Source organism: Rhyacophila brunnea, unplaced genomic scaffold (assembly GCF_057557595.1).
Source record: "Rhyacophila brunnea isolate RB1 unplaced genomic scaffold, BYU_Rbru_1.0 scaffold_7, whole genome shotgun sequence".
Lineage (NCBI taxonomy): Eukaryota > Metazoa > Arthropoda > Insecta > Trichoptera > Rhyacophilidae > Rhyacophila > Rhyacophila brunnea.
In genome coordinates, this window is record NW_028233339.1 from 17,879,103 (window position 1) to 17,893,060 (window position 13,958).

General features: G+C 32.3%; 1 protein-coding gene across 8 annotated transcripts in view; it reads left to right on the forward strand.

Annotated features, from left to right (window-relative positions):
• Positions 1 to 13,958, forward strand: part of LOC147064560 (leupaxin-like) — a 146,678-nt gene that overhangs the window by 42,529 nt on the left and 90,191 nt on the right. For 4 of the 8 annotated variants that reach the window (XM_085958454.1, XM_085958452.1, XM_085958455.1 and 1 more), the window contains exon 1: positions 10,359 to 10,474. The exons of 3 other annotated variants lie outside the window; for them this stretch is intronic. The gene's annotated coding sequence lies outside the window, so the exon portion shown is untranslated. Of the gene's footprint in view, positions 1 to 10,358; positions 10,475 to 13,958 lie in introns of those variants that run through there. One more of the 8 variants, XM_085958453.1, reaches the window with a different exon arrangement.

The window sequence follows — 13,958 nt, forward strand, 5'->3', positions numbered from 1 at the left end:
AGCTTTTGTAGGTGTTATTTACGACTGTTACTAGGTAACCTTTCATCACCAATGTCTTAAAATGTAAGTGTGTTTTCTTTTCATAGCTATACTTTGTGGATATATTGTGATGTCACCGATGTTGCCTACGTAGGTTCATTTTTATCTGATGCATTTGAAAGATTTATAGGATCTATCTACAATCAAGTATATGTATCACTTTTACATGTTTACAAACAATGAATACCACTTTTAAATTCCACAAATAAGTACTTACCTAATTATTTTTTGGTACCAGTATTTGGACCTATACTATGTCGATAAAATTATTTACAATCGATAAAAATCAGTGAAAATTCCATCACTTTCGGCCCACATTCCGTAAAACATATGGTGATAAATATTAATAAGCCAACATATTTATAAGAGATACCTACCTGCTCTTTTCATTATAAAGTTGTTTTTTTAGTATAACAATTTACGATTGAAAGTATTGATGTGTTTTATAGCTTTGCACTTTTTTGCACTTTTTACTACACTGATACGCCTCTTTGCCTGATTACCTCGCATACAATTGGATCAAATGATATTCACTTGTATTAATAAATAGATAATATATGTAAATAATATATTCTTAGAATATATTACTTATATAATTTTCATCCTAGAGCCGGAGTGCAAAGTTATGAAGCGTATACTCTACTACACCAGATCTTCTATTTTACCAAGGTGCTCTGGGTCTAAAAAATAAAGCATAACTCGCATTTTTTGCAACAACGATATTATCTTGTATAATTTGAGAACATATTTTTTGATTTGCTTGAAAATTATTTCCCATAATATTGCGAGTTAATATTGCTGATGTACCTACGCACAATCCCATTTCACATGACGTAGATGCATTTTTTTATACCGCGTCATGTCGCTTGTAGGCGCAAGTGTGCTCTCTGGAACGCAGCCTAATGATAAACCTTAATAATTATAGGTACCTCATTCAATTATACGTATTATCCGAAGAACCTATTTCAAAATATCAAGTTCAATTAATATTTTTATGAATCGTAAACGTGTTCTGTTTGAATATTGTATGCGAAACAATACGAATCTTGAAATCTGACGATTTTAGGCATTGAAATAGCGAGACATTTCCTATTTCATTTTGTGTTTTAAAATGGTCTCACTTTCGCATCAGCCATACAGCATTCGGTTCGGATACCGGTTTTGCCTATCGAATTAATTATTTCGCTTGTAATCGTTCCAACACCGACTTGTCATAAAAACCTGTTGTATTTTATTACGTATAAATTTAATCGAGATTTTTCGGAGCGGCGACATTTTTAACAAAACTTTATTTTCAAATCCTCGTGTGTTGATTATTATGTGAAACAATAACAATTGGTGTCGTATCTAAATTATCTCCGTATCCCTATATGCTGCGGCGTTGTCGGTTTTATTAGATGGGATTAATTTTTGACTCTTTTACTACAGAAAATTAAACTGGATGTCTCAGCACTACCATTTATCATGGCCGAGGCTTTCATATGGTACAACCCAGCCATATCAGTCTCGGTGGTCGAGGTTTTCTTTTATGCTCTTGGGATATGTATAAAACTTACGTTGCTAATAAAATGTATTTAAATATTATACTCACACGAAGTCAATTTTAATCTATAGCAAAAAGATTAATTTCAAAAGTGCGGAAGTTCAACATACGGAGTTGTAGTCTGAACGCGAGTATTTTAACTAGATTAGAATATTAACTTAACATCATTGGATTAACTATTTTAAAACTGCTCTCCTGCAAAATATTGAATATGTGACTTCCGGACTTTTAGCTCTAAGATACAATATAGTTCCTCATTGTGTCTTGACTTCCAAAGTAATTTTATTTGACAGTCCCAAAAAATCTTCTCAGGACTTCTTCTCAAAAACATAATATTTCTCTATATTATTAGATCATTTATTATAACAAAGGTAGATGAATTAATTAAATAAACCACGGTGTATGCAAATGGATATTAGCCACCTACCTGTTCAAACTATGTCCATACTCTGGGTCCAAACACACATTGGAAAACATGTGAATTAGCCAGATCCGGGATTCGTACCCAGGACCCACGACGTTATATGCATAACGTGTCACCGCTTACTATTTTTTTATTCAACTTGTACTCGATACTAAAATTCTTTATTAAATATACATAATTTGAAAACACATCAGATGCCCACTAGAAAAAATCTTTGATCCCGCCGGGCATTGTATTTTTTTATGTTTATAATATCTGAGGTGTTTTCAAATAATGCATACCATATTGGCGTGATTTCGATAATTTCGTCAGAGAACAAGACATAGTCGGAGAGGCGCCGAGTGAGAAAGCGATGCAAATAATCTTGATGTATGTCAAGTTCAGAATAGCAACTGTGACAATAATCACATTCACCCTGTTAGTGCATGTTTAAGGTTAAATTAGACTAAAAGGCGTTTTTTTGTTAATTGACATAAAAAATGATGACGAACCAATCATATTTTTTCGCATTTTCGTATAAGTACTTATCATAAAATTCACTGGAAAATTAACAGTTAAAGATACAATTTAGGGCTTTTGTTATGTACCTAGCCATCGATTTGATTTCAACAATGAAGGCTTTTTTTTGTTTTTACTTTGAGAAAAGAATTAAAGTAAATACAAAGTTTTTGACCATTTCTTTTAGGGGAACATTAAGAGCATGTGGTGTTGGATTAAAAGAGAAATCGTTAAAAAGGAAATTTTAACCTTAAACGTTTATCATAGAAGAAAATATGCAAAAATAATAGTTCGTCACTGTTCTGGCAGAAGACACTAATTCTAAAAAATGACATATTGAGTTAGTACCAAAATGTTCTTTATTTCAAACTTTACCGTCTGGAAACATTCTTAATAAATAAACAGTCTTTATTTTAAAGTCATCCTTTTTACGATCACTTAATAAACTCACATGATAGACCATTATTTCAAACATTTTAACAACTTCAAAGTCAAATTACTCAAAACTAGTACTCTCCAGTTAGTGTGTTCTGCCAGAACAGAGACCAATTACATCCAATAATCAGTGGTAAACTGCGTGCTTTAAAGCCATTCGCACATGATAACCACTCATGGGTGAGATAGGTCTCAACGCCTCGCAGGAATCATAGAGAATGCACGCGGAAAGGTGTGAGGGGCAGCCATGGCAGCGACAAAGCGCGGTAAGGTCTTCCATCCGATAAAAATTCAAAATTCGAAAAAAAAATGTTAACAGTGGTCGATTATTGATAACTTCGGATCTGTCTTGAACTTGTATGTAAGCCTGTCTTTTCGTAGGCGTACAATTTGTACATGTGTAGAATGTAGAATATACATTAATAAAACCTAGACGACATTAGTTTTTGGCGTTGCGTGACGTCACGTCATGAATCTTACGAGTGAACAAATCTGGACAACTGCCGCCCGTTTTGGTTGCGGCATTTCTGGTACAGCCAGTCTGATTCGAAAAATGCCCACACAAATAAAAATCACTTCAAATGTAAGTGTTTATTGAGTATCAATATTCACCATTTGAGTGCCACGTGGGATATCAGAGACATACTTATATTATCATTGGTTAATATTTTTATTAATGATTTAATTATTACAAAAAATTACAGCTGGGTACTGACGCGAATTGCTCAACAGAAGTTATTATAAAAGAATTAAATTCGTTTCTGTTCTGGCAGAACACACTAACTGGAGAATACTAGTTTTGAGTAATTTGACTTTGAAGTTCTTAAAATGTTTGAAATGGTCTATCATGTGAGTTTATTAAGTAATCGTAAGAAGGATGACTTTAAAATAAAGACTGTTTATTTATTAAGAAGGTTTCCAGCCGGTAAAGTTTGAAATAAGGAACATTTTGGTATAACTAACTCAATATGTAATTTTTTCGAATTAGTGTCTTCTGCCAGAACAGTGACGTAATGTTAGTAGATACTGTGAGTCAGTGATGCCAACCGTACTATAATTTATTATAGTACAATACTATGATTTTAATTCTGCAAACAATGTAAAATACTATAATTTTACGCCAAATATACCAAAATACTATAATTTTAAAGGATTCAAGACGAAAAGTGTTCCTGTACTATATATTTTTTAGAAATACTATATTTTTTACGCCTTTGCACTATAATAAGCATAGAAAAAGATGGCAACACTGACTGTGACACTTGGCTCTGGTAGGGAATCGCGGGACACTCGATTTGTTTTCGATTTGAATAATGATTGATAATAGCTACTTCATTTATTATGATACTATATAGATAGATCAACGCACATAATAAATTAATTATATACGTTTACGGAATTCATTTTTAGCTTATATGCGGAGCTTGAGATTACAACACGCCCTTTCGGCCCGAAAAAATATAATCCCGGGGATAGAATGGGATCTTGTCCGTCTTAGCAAGGGCGAATGACAACTTTACTTATCTCTCATCCCTTATCAGGTAGGTACCTATATGAATTTGAAAAGCATTGTTATCCACGTTCGCCGTGGCAGCGCGTCTTGTTAAAACAACCCGAATTTCAAACAAAAATCAAAGTTCTCTCTTTTTGTCAATATTTTTATTAATCATGATTATAATAATAAATTGGTTCACACGTCTTAGCTTAGTGATGTATTATATTATTTACCAAAGTGATCTTATATGAAAACAATCGATTCGCAATACCTATTACCAGATCATATACGATATTTTACGAATGTACTTCTATTTACAAAAAAATTACACGTAAATGCCACCCAATGTTGCCTGATGAAATTAATCTTTATTACGATCGTAACAGTACCTACGTATCAACGTTGAGTTCATTAAATGAAATATTCAATCGAATTGGATATAGTAATTTATTACTTAGTCGGTGGCTGAAAAAGCGTCATTTTGACATTAATTGGGACATCGGTTTGTCATGCGAAAATTGCATTACAAATCAATTCGCTATACCTATTTCATAAATGTTTTTTTTGTCATCGTGAGATGACGTGAAATTTAAGTGATTAAAAATGTCATTGCTTGATAATATGCAACAAAGTGTGTATCCATTCTAATTATTTAATAATACTTGTCATCTGACGGTGGAATATTAACGAATGCAATATGGTAATGTGCTCACACGTTTTGTTGTGTCTGACATTTTGAATTTGACTTCACGCCCCGGTAGACTATGATTTTCTCTTCAGCACAAAAGGTCAACTTTAAAGGTTAGTAGAGCTAATAGCGATAAATTTATCGTATTTTACTATTCAAATTTCTTCGCTTGACATATAATTAGCCAAATGTGTCTACTATGTAAATGTTATCTTTAAGTAGTTTGTCTTCTATTTTGAATACTTTTTAACGATGTTTCAATGCTAAGGGCATCTTCCAATATGTATCAAGTTATCTTTGTTGGTACTTGTTGTCATTATGGAGATGTGGCTGTATAGACTGACTGACTTGAAACATGTGAATCAGAGGCTGTCCGCCAAACAATCGGATAGGATGGTTAAAAACCACGTTTCCATTTAGCCAGCGTCTTTCGGGAACGCTCTAAAGATACGGGCGAAGCATGGGGTACTTTATGAATGCTGTGGAGGCAGGAGCGAGTCAAACGATATACAGTGAACGCTCAGCAGCCATTTATGTTGTAACTTGTGATATGAAGTCACCCGACGACATGACGTAATTGTGACGTATGCTCAATACGCGCATCGAGGCGAGCCGCCCAATGCACACGGCTCACCATAGATATTATTATGCTGAAACACCTATTTGTGTATGGGGACAATGAATAACGCCAGTATTAGAGTAGCGTTAATTTCTCGAAGACTATTGACTCACTCCGGTATTACGTCACAATGATGTCATATGACGTCATGTCACAAGTTACAACATAGGGATGCTGAAGATATAAACAAGTTCGAGCGTTCTCCGTGAATACGTTCAATAAGAATTCGCGACTCGAATGACTTTATCAGTAAGAACGAGACATGACACGTAATTGACGCGAATATTTATTTTCAAATTTAAGTGATTTGGTTCCCATGACTAGTAGGTATAAAAAGTATATCAGAATTTTTATACATGAAAAATAATAGTTGCCCCTCCACCAATTAATAGGTAGCCGATTCAAAAATGTAATCCCCAGGCTAGTTTTTTTCGGGCCGAGAAAACGGGTTCAATCTCGAGCCTCGCCTATAAGTTAAAAATCGATTCCATTACAGTGTATAAAAGATAAAAATATGCGTTGATGTAAATTAGTATCAAACTAAATGTGTTTGCTCGGGCCTGGCTGTTTAATAACTACCTATTATGAATTACCTAATCCTAGAATCACCTGCCATTCCCCATAAACTAATATTAATGCAGTTTCACACTTGGTGTTTTTAGCATCTAATAAGCTCCCACATTTTCCTTAAATACATCGCAATCGATGTCATATTTTACTGTTATTAATAGAGTTATTCGTATATTGTAGTTTTCGAACAAAAAATCTTTGAGATATCTACCAGAAAGAATAGTGCATACTTGGACAATGATACATACGGGATTGCAATAGTAATATTATGATATTATTTTTGATGATTTTTTACTGATTTGTTCACGCAATAAAAAGCGACACAACACAATTGCACAATTTTATTATTGTTTTTCTATTGCCCATGCTCGCTTATTTCCCAACCACCTATAATGGCGCTCGGATTTAATAATTGTGCGCTAAATGGTATCCATCGAATTTAATACAAAAAAAGTTTACGAATTACACTTAAGTACATCAACTATATCAACAAAGTATATTTAATATTGCTGATGATTTCTGTTTGGTGTGCCATGAAACAAATTTTCCATCCCCATTATGCCGTCAGGTAAAAAAGTTTGGCAGACCTCTGTATATTAGTGTTACTTGGATAGTATGTAATATTAATATGTTCAAGCAAACTGAACAAAATTATTAATTATTCATGGCATTATTGATACTATGCCTTCACGATGATATTTATATTATCTCTATTATAATATTAAAGACCATTTTCTACTCGAAGGCGTCTTAAAAACAAAATAAAACATTTGAAGTATCTTGAAGTAAGTAGTAAAGATTTTTTTTTCGATATAACAAAATTGATCGCTACCTGATGCTATTACTTCATTTTATGATTAATGTATGGTAGTTAATTAATTAAGAGCCAACTTAAAAGATTTTAATCACCCAATATTGACCATCTTACGATGTTAGGATCGTGAAAATTTTAACATTTCAATATAATCTTGTCTATTTTGAAAGTAATAACGTATTTATACACGAAGCATATTGCTAATGTTATTTTCAGAAACGAAATCAAAGAGAAGTCCGATTGAATTGAATGTGTGATTAATTTATTAATGAATAAAGCTCTGATATATTTATCACTTTCTAATGGATATTTTTGTAAACTTCGATTTTCTCAGAGACGATACAAATATTTGAAAAAGCTTCATTACTGTTTTATATTAAAAAAAGGTTATATTCAGGTACTTTTATTAGACAATGTAGTACTTTTCTTATGTCATCCATGATTTTACATAAGCTAAACCGGTGGTTTTTAATAAATACTTTCATCCCGCGGCGCCCTTCGTGTCATTTTTTTTTGTTATTATGCCCTAAAATAGTGGTCCTCAACCCCGGTCCGTGGACCGGTACCGGTCCGTGGATCAAATGGGCCGTCGTCAATAAAATTGAAACAAAGGAATAAACTGGACGTGAATGCAGCACTTCGTCTATCAGAGATAGAACTTCAGCCAATAATATCCAACATATTAGCAAAGATGCAACAGCAGGTTTCGCATTAGCTTGTTGAAAAAAACATTGTTTTTGTTAAATTTTAATTATATCAGACTGTTATAATATGTATATTAGTTAGTTATAATTATGTCCATCTGTCACAATATAAGATTAAAAAAATATTACGAAAAATTTTCCTTTTTTTACCGGTCCGCAGGTGTAAAAAGGTTGGGGAACACTGCCCTAAAATACCAGTTAATCGGATCGGTGAGCCTGCTTTCCTACGTGCAGTTTCTCAAATCTTTGAATTAAACTAGCTAAAGTGCCACTCCATATTATTTTTAGTCTCAAATTGTATCAAATGCAATTACATTCGAACTTCTCTTAAATAGGTAAATCAAACTCGTGTAAAATCGTACATACGGCACACTGTCTTTGATAACAAGATATTATAACTAAACATTATCATTATATTTAGGTTGTTATGAAACTAATATCGATAATTTAAACTAATTTGTTCCATTTAATTGCTGGAGTGCATTGACCGTAATGGGACATTCCTATCTTTGAATTGTCACTTTCGCCACACTTATAATAATTATAAATTATGCACGGCCAGTAAGTATCTCAGATGCGGTTTGTGTCAATTTACTTCCACCGCAGCCGATCAATTAAGCGGGCCAATATTTGTGGATCTCGTCCAACTTAATAATCTTCGACGCAAACGCAGTGCGAATCATTTCGAAAGAGCTTTTGATGTATCTGACACTGTAATATTCTTCTAATTGATTAAGGAATGGTTCACCGTATACTTTAACGCAACGAGTTCGTCACCAAAAGTTAAGAAACTTGAATCTTTTGAACCAATATTTTTCTGTCAATTCATGTTGGAAATGCATTGTATTAATTAAAATAAAACGTAATAGAATACTAATTCAACTCTTTAAATATTTTTGGACCGGTTCGTCCACTCCAAGGGGTCATCTATTAAATGTATTATTTCTCTTTTATAGGTATAATTTCAAAAAAAAAGTATTATTAAATGTTATACTTATACTTAATAGAATACAAACATCATTTAAAATAAAAATACTTTTTTCAAAAGATATACCTATTCATAAGAAAGATATGACATTTTTACTGACTCAACGACATAACGAAAACAAAAACCACTATTTTTGTTTCTATATAATATGTTGCCTATATTATATATTTCTGTGAATATTAAGTATTTTTTTAAAATATTTATATATTATATTTAATCTTCAAACGTTTTTTATAAGCAATTGCGAACAGAATGTCAAAAATTTTCGTAGAAATATCGAATAAATAAAACGGAGAACATACTATATCGTAACAATATATGAACTATTCGATACTTATAGCTACTTTGGTCTTAGCTTCACTTCTAATTATATAATATTACTTCAGTTTTCTGGAACTACTTATTTCTACGGAGTTGTTCGCAAAACTACCCATTAACGCTTTGTATGTTAATTATAAATTTCCCCGGTTTTTACATACCAACATTAGGTAACTACTTTATTTTTGTTCCAACTGTCTCGAGTCCAACCACTGATTCTTTATTGTATTTATTATAACGGTTGAACGACACCCTACCACTCAAGAGCCTTTGAATATACCGGAAAAATAAGGATTAAAGAACTTACGATTCGGTGATTGAACTGTGAGAGACACAGCAACCCTTATTCTAAGGCAGTAGAGGGAGACGTTTACAGGTGACTAAGCAGGATATGTACCTCAATAGGTTTTCGGTATTATGATAATGCTGATAAAATAAATGACACCATTGTCCCTAGTACCTACATATTATTTGTGTTTAATTAGGAAAAATATAGTAATACTAACGAATGAGTTTTGCAATAGGTACATACAATAAGGATTTGATGTTATCGGAGAAAAACGACTAATAATTAAAATTAGATATTATTTTCGTTCCATCTTTCGAAAAAAGTGTATTTTTTTCAAAAATTATTACGCTTGAAATATTACAGGTTGATACTACTTATACTTACATTTTTTGGCAACGTCAATTATTCAGAAGCTTTAGTTTCGTAGCTCTTTCAATTAATTATTTTATAATAATAAAATGCCGTAAACACGTTTATTAATTTATGTTGTTTAAGTGCAATAAAAATATGTCAATAAAAAAATATTTTTCATCTAGAAAACCATCTTTAACGATATTGTAAGTAATGTAGATTTCACCACTTGTTTCCAAAATATTTTTCAAAGTTACTTGTTATAATCATTCTATTTAAAACGTCATCTAAATTTTTGTATTACATCAATATATTATTCGTGTCATAAAAGTCGTCTTCTGCCGGATAATCCGCTGATGGGTCACATGACTCGCGAAACCTCACTCGGCCATATATTATTTGTCCCCCAGCTTCCACGATCTAGCGCACACACCGTCGCTACTTCTTCTCTACTAATGATCAGCGATACCTCCCATAACGGAATGTTCTATATAAGGATAAGTCGACCTTCGCAAATATGTGGTGCTGTGCCCGCTGTCCACCGTCCGACGGTCCCGCGCCTCTTCGCACGCCGGGGGCCGCTAGTCGCGCGCGTGGCTTTACATCGATAACACGATTCGCCGTCAATAGGCGCGCTTTTCCGATCGATCTGAGGCGAAAATCGCCGGTTATATCACGACGGTGTAAGAATTTTACGTGGTTGGTTACGTTGAAGCTCTGCCAATGTTTTTTTTCCTTCGCGCGCGCACGTGGACGCGAGAGTGGACGTCTGCTGTTTGTTCACCGATTTGTCCCGATTGAAATAGACCAATTAGCGTCGATGGTTTGCGCTTCTCCGTCTATAATGCGAAAAGCTTACTCATTTTCGTTTGTTTCTGTTTTAAAATACGATTATTTTATGTAACGTATCGGTGGTTCAGAATAGTTATGGACGAAGTCCAAATGTTGAAAAATACTACTTATGTCTTTGGATGTAATATATATACAGTATTGTTAAGTACTACACGGTTAATACCTAGAATAATTTCAGATTTTTAAAAATTAATCCGTATCTTTAATATGAATGAATCAGATCCTAATTTAATTTATTTACTTTAATTTAATATATTATATAGGTATATATTGAAAATATAGATATGTCAAGGGGTTAAAAAACATCTAAATATGTGTATATTTCATATATATTGATGGATTTGATCTATAGTTATTTTGAGTTTAGCTTCCCATTTCTAAAATAATCTGTCTCTAAAGAGATTTTATTTTATAATCATGGCAAGGAGTCATTTGTGTAACCCGTTAATCAGCCTGAATCCATCAGAACCTGGATACTCGAAGAAGTGTTTATAGAATATATTTCGATCTTCTTTTTTTTCAAAGCCAACGATAGAATCTATGAACAACGTTAAACTATTAATTTTTTATGTTTCAGCATAAAATTCATGTGAAATTGACATATTATAAGCATATTTCAATAAAATTATTCTCACACTAAATAATATATTTTTTTCATGAAGTAAACTTATTTTCATCTCCTTCACCTAAAACAGATATTCTTTCTGTAATGATTGTTGACTAGAATTTATACTTCATATTGCAGTAGGTCGCGAAAGATACAATATTAAAGTAAAATTGGCTTCGATTAATGATATTTTTTTTTAAACCAAAATGCTATTGGTAATAAATTGGTTTCATGCCTCGTGGTATATTCGGTTGTTTTTATTATTAAACTCGTTAGCGGAACGGCTATCAAAATTAGAACATTTCTTGAAATTCTTGTTATAGCGTTTTTTGCATAAAAATATCGCGGTCTTCCACTGCGGTGGAATCGATTTGATTCCATTCAGCCAGATTATCTATTCGACATTGAGTTTATAATAAAAACGAGTGACGTAAGACCACTCCTACATCTGATTCTATGATCGCCATATATTTCGAGGTCGATTCATTTATCCACCTATATTCCATAATAATTTATCTTGCTTAATGTAGGTAATATCTTATTATAGAAGCATCGCACTATTTATACATAAATCAATCATCCTATTAAATACAGCTTAATGCATTATTATTCGTCAATTTCAAAATACTTTATAAATTATTTTTGTTTAAATTACCCTATATTTATCATACTAATCGACGCCATGTTATGTGTATGTTTAATAAACTATTTCTCACTCATGCGGTTAACTGTCAATACTTATTGTTGCTAAAACATTGTACCTATTAAATCAAATAAAACACAATAGGTATTTAGTGGTTATTCCACATAATATAAAAACGATCAGGACCGGTTTCGTCCGCTTCAATAGAGATAAATTATTAATATGTATAAACTTAAGCCTGCACCAAATTAATGCAGTGTCTGCTAAAATTTTCATCATTTCAAAGCATCCAATTCCATAAAAATTAATATAATTTAAATATATATGAATTAAAGAAATCTTGGTTTAGATAACAATAAAATAATAATATGTTAAAATGCGGCTCTAAATAAGATATCTGTAACCGTCCTGATCGAGGATATTGGACTCCAAACTGGACAACTATAATAACTCTGAAAATGAGGCTTTATGCACAGGATTGTCTTAAATTCCACTTCTGACAAAATCTTAAATTGATTAAAGGATCCGAATGCGATACTTAATAGAGATACAATACGGAGATATTATCAACAGCTTGTACATGTTTGTAGTACACCTGCGGCACACTAGTTATGCAGACATTGTATTAATGGTATTCCGTGAAGCTAGTTCTTGGAATATTGTATTTTAACCATTTTCGTGTATTAAATAAATAACTTTTGTCGTAATGTAAATAACTGTAAAAATGTTAATAAAATCGGTCCCGATCATCATTCGATTATGTGGAATAAGTTAGTCAATAAAGTGTTTAGATGTTGTTAATTGTGTTTGTTTGCTGTACAACATATATTTTTTCACATTGACTACAATCTGATGTGGAACTTAATCGTCTCAAAAAAGATTTGTTTTTTTTTTACGAGAAATGGATGTTGGTCATTTGCTCAATCTATTAGGCCCATAACTACACTGAAGTTGTAGAAATAAGATCAATTGTTTTAATACTAAACTTTCATAAGACTCCCTCTGTTAAAACAACCCTTTTCGTTCTACAAAACGTTACACGTTACTTACAGTGAATAAAAATATAATATTATACTTACTCCATTTTATTTATAAATAATAAATTTCACATTCTCATCAGATTGATTGTCTGGTAAGGAATTAAATTTAAAAAAATACCAAAGTAATTTATTCTTACAAAATTTATCAATGATGAAACCCCCTTCCGGCTATTTCTTTATATTTGAAGCGATTTCAAATAATACGTGGATATTATATTACCCACGCCTAGAAAAATGCATATTTGTGATACACGAGTGTACGTACACTGTACACACTGCTCAGTAGAACAATCGAAAATGAAGAAGTTGTGCAATCAGGATAATATGCGCCTGATTTTTTTAGTCTGAAATATTGTCATTATGATGCCCTATCCTTTATCACCGATGGAAATTATTGTATAATCACATCATATATTTTTGGAGGAACCATATTATTTTTGTATTATTTTAATCGTCTTAATAAATAATGTTTAGTAGCACTTTTGCAAATTATTATTTTGTCAACACGCGAATTATACGTTTACTTTAAAGTTCCCTCAACATTATACTATTAATAATAATATTAAAATATATTCGGTAAAACTTTTGAGTCGAGTTTTAATTGATTTATTAATTGCAACATTTTAAAATCTGTATGTACGATGTAATACCTATATACTATTTCATGACGGATTATCATGTGTACAGTCTTTCTCATTCAATAAATGTTAAAATTTTAGTAGTATTCGTCGTACGGATCTCCTAGATAGATCAGATTGCTGAGAATCGCAGTGTTTCCCAAAATAACAACATGCTCGTACCCCGTTATAGACATATATTTTAACGGCTTACCCACCCCACTTTTGCCAAACACAATTATTGATATGGGAGCTTCGCTCAATTTTTATAACACCACAGGCAAAGCAAGTATTTTTACGAAAATAAGTTCAATCGTGTACCAGGGGTACAAGGTACAAGTACCACGGTTTGAGAAACATATTATTATATCCTAGGATATTGTATCCTAGAAAGAGGTCAGAGTATAATATTGGTGAAATTAAT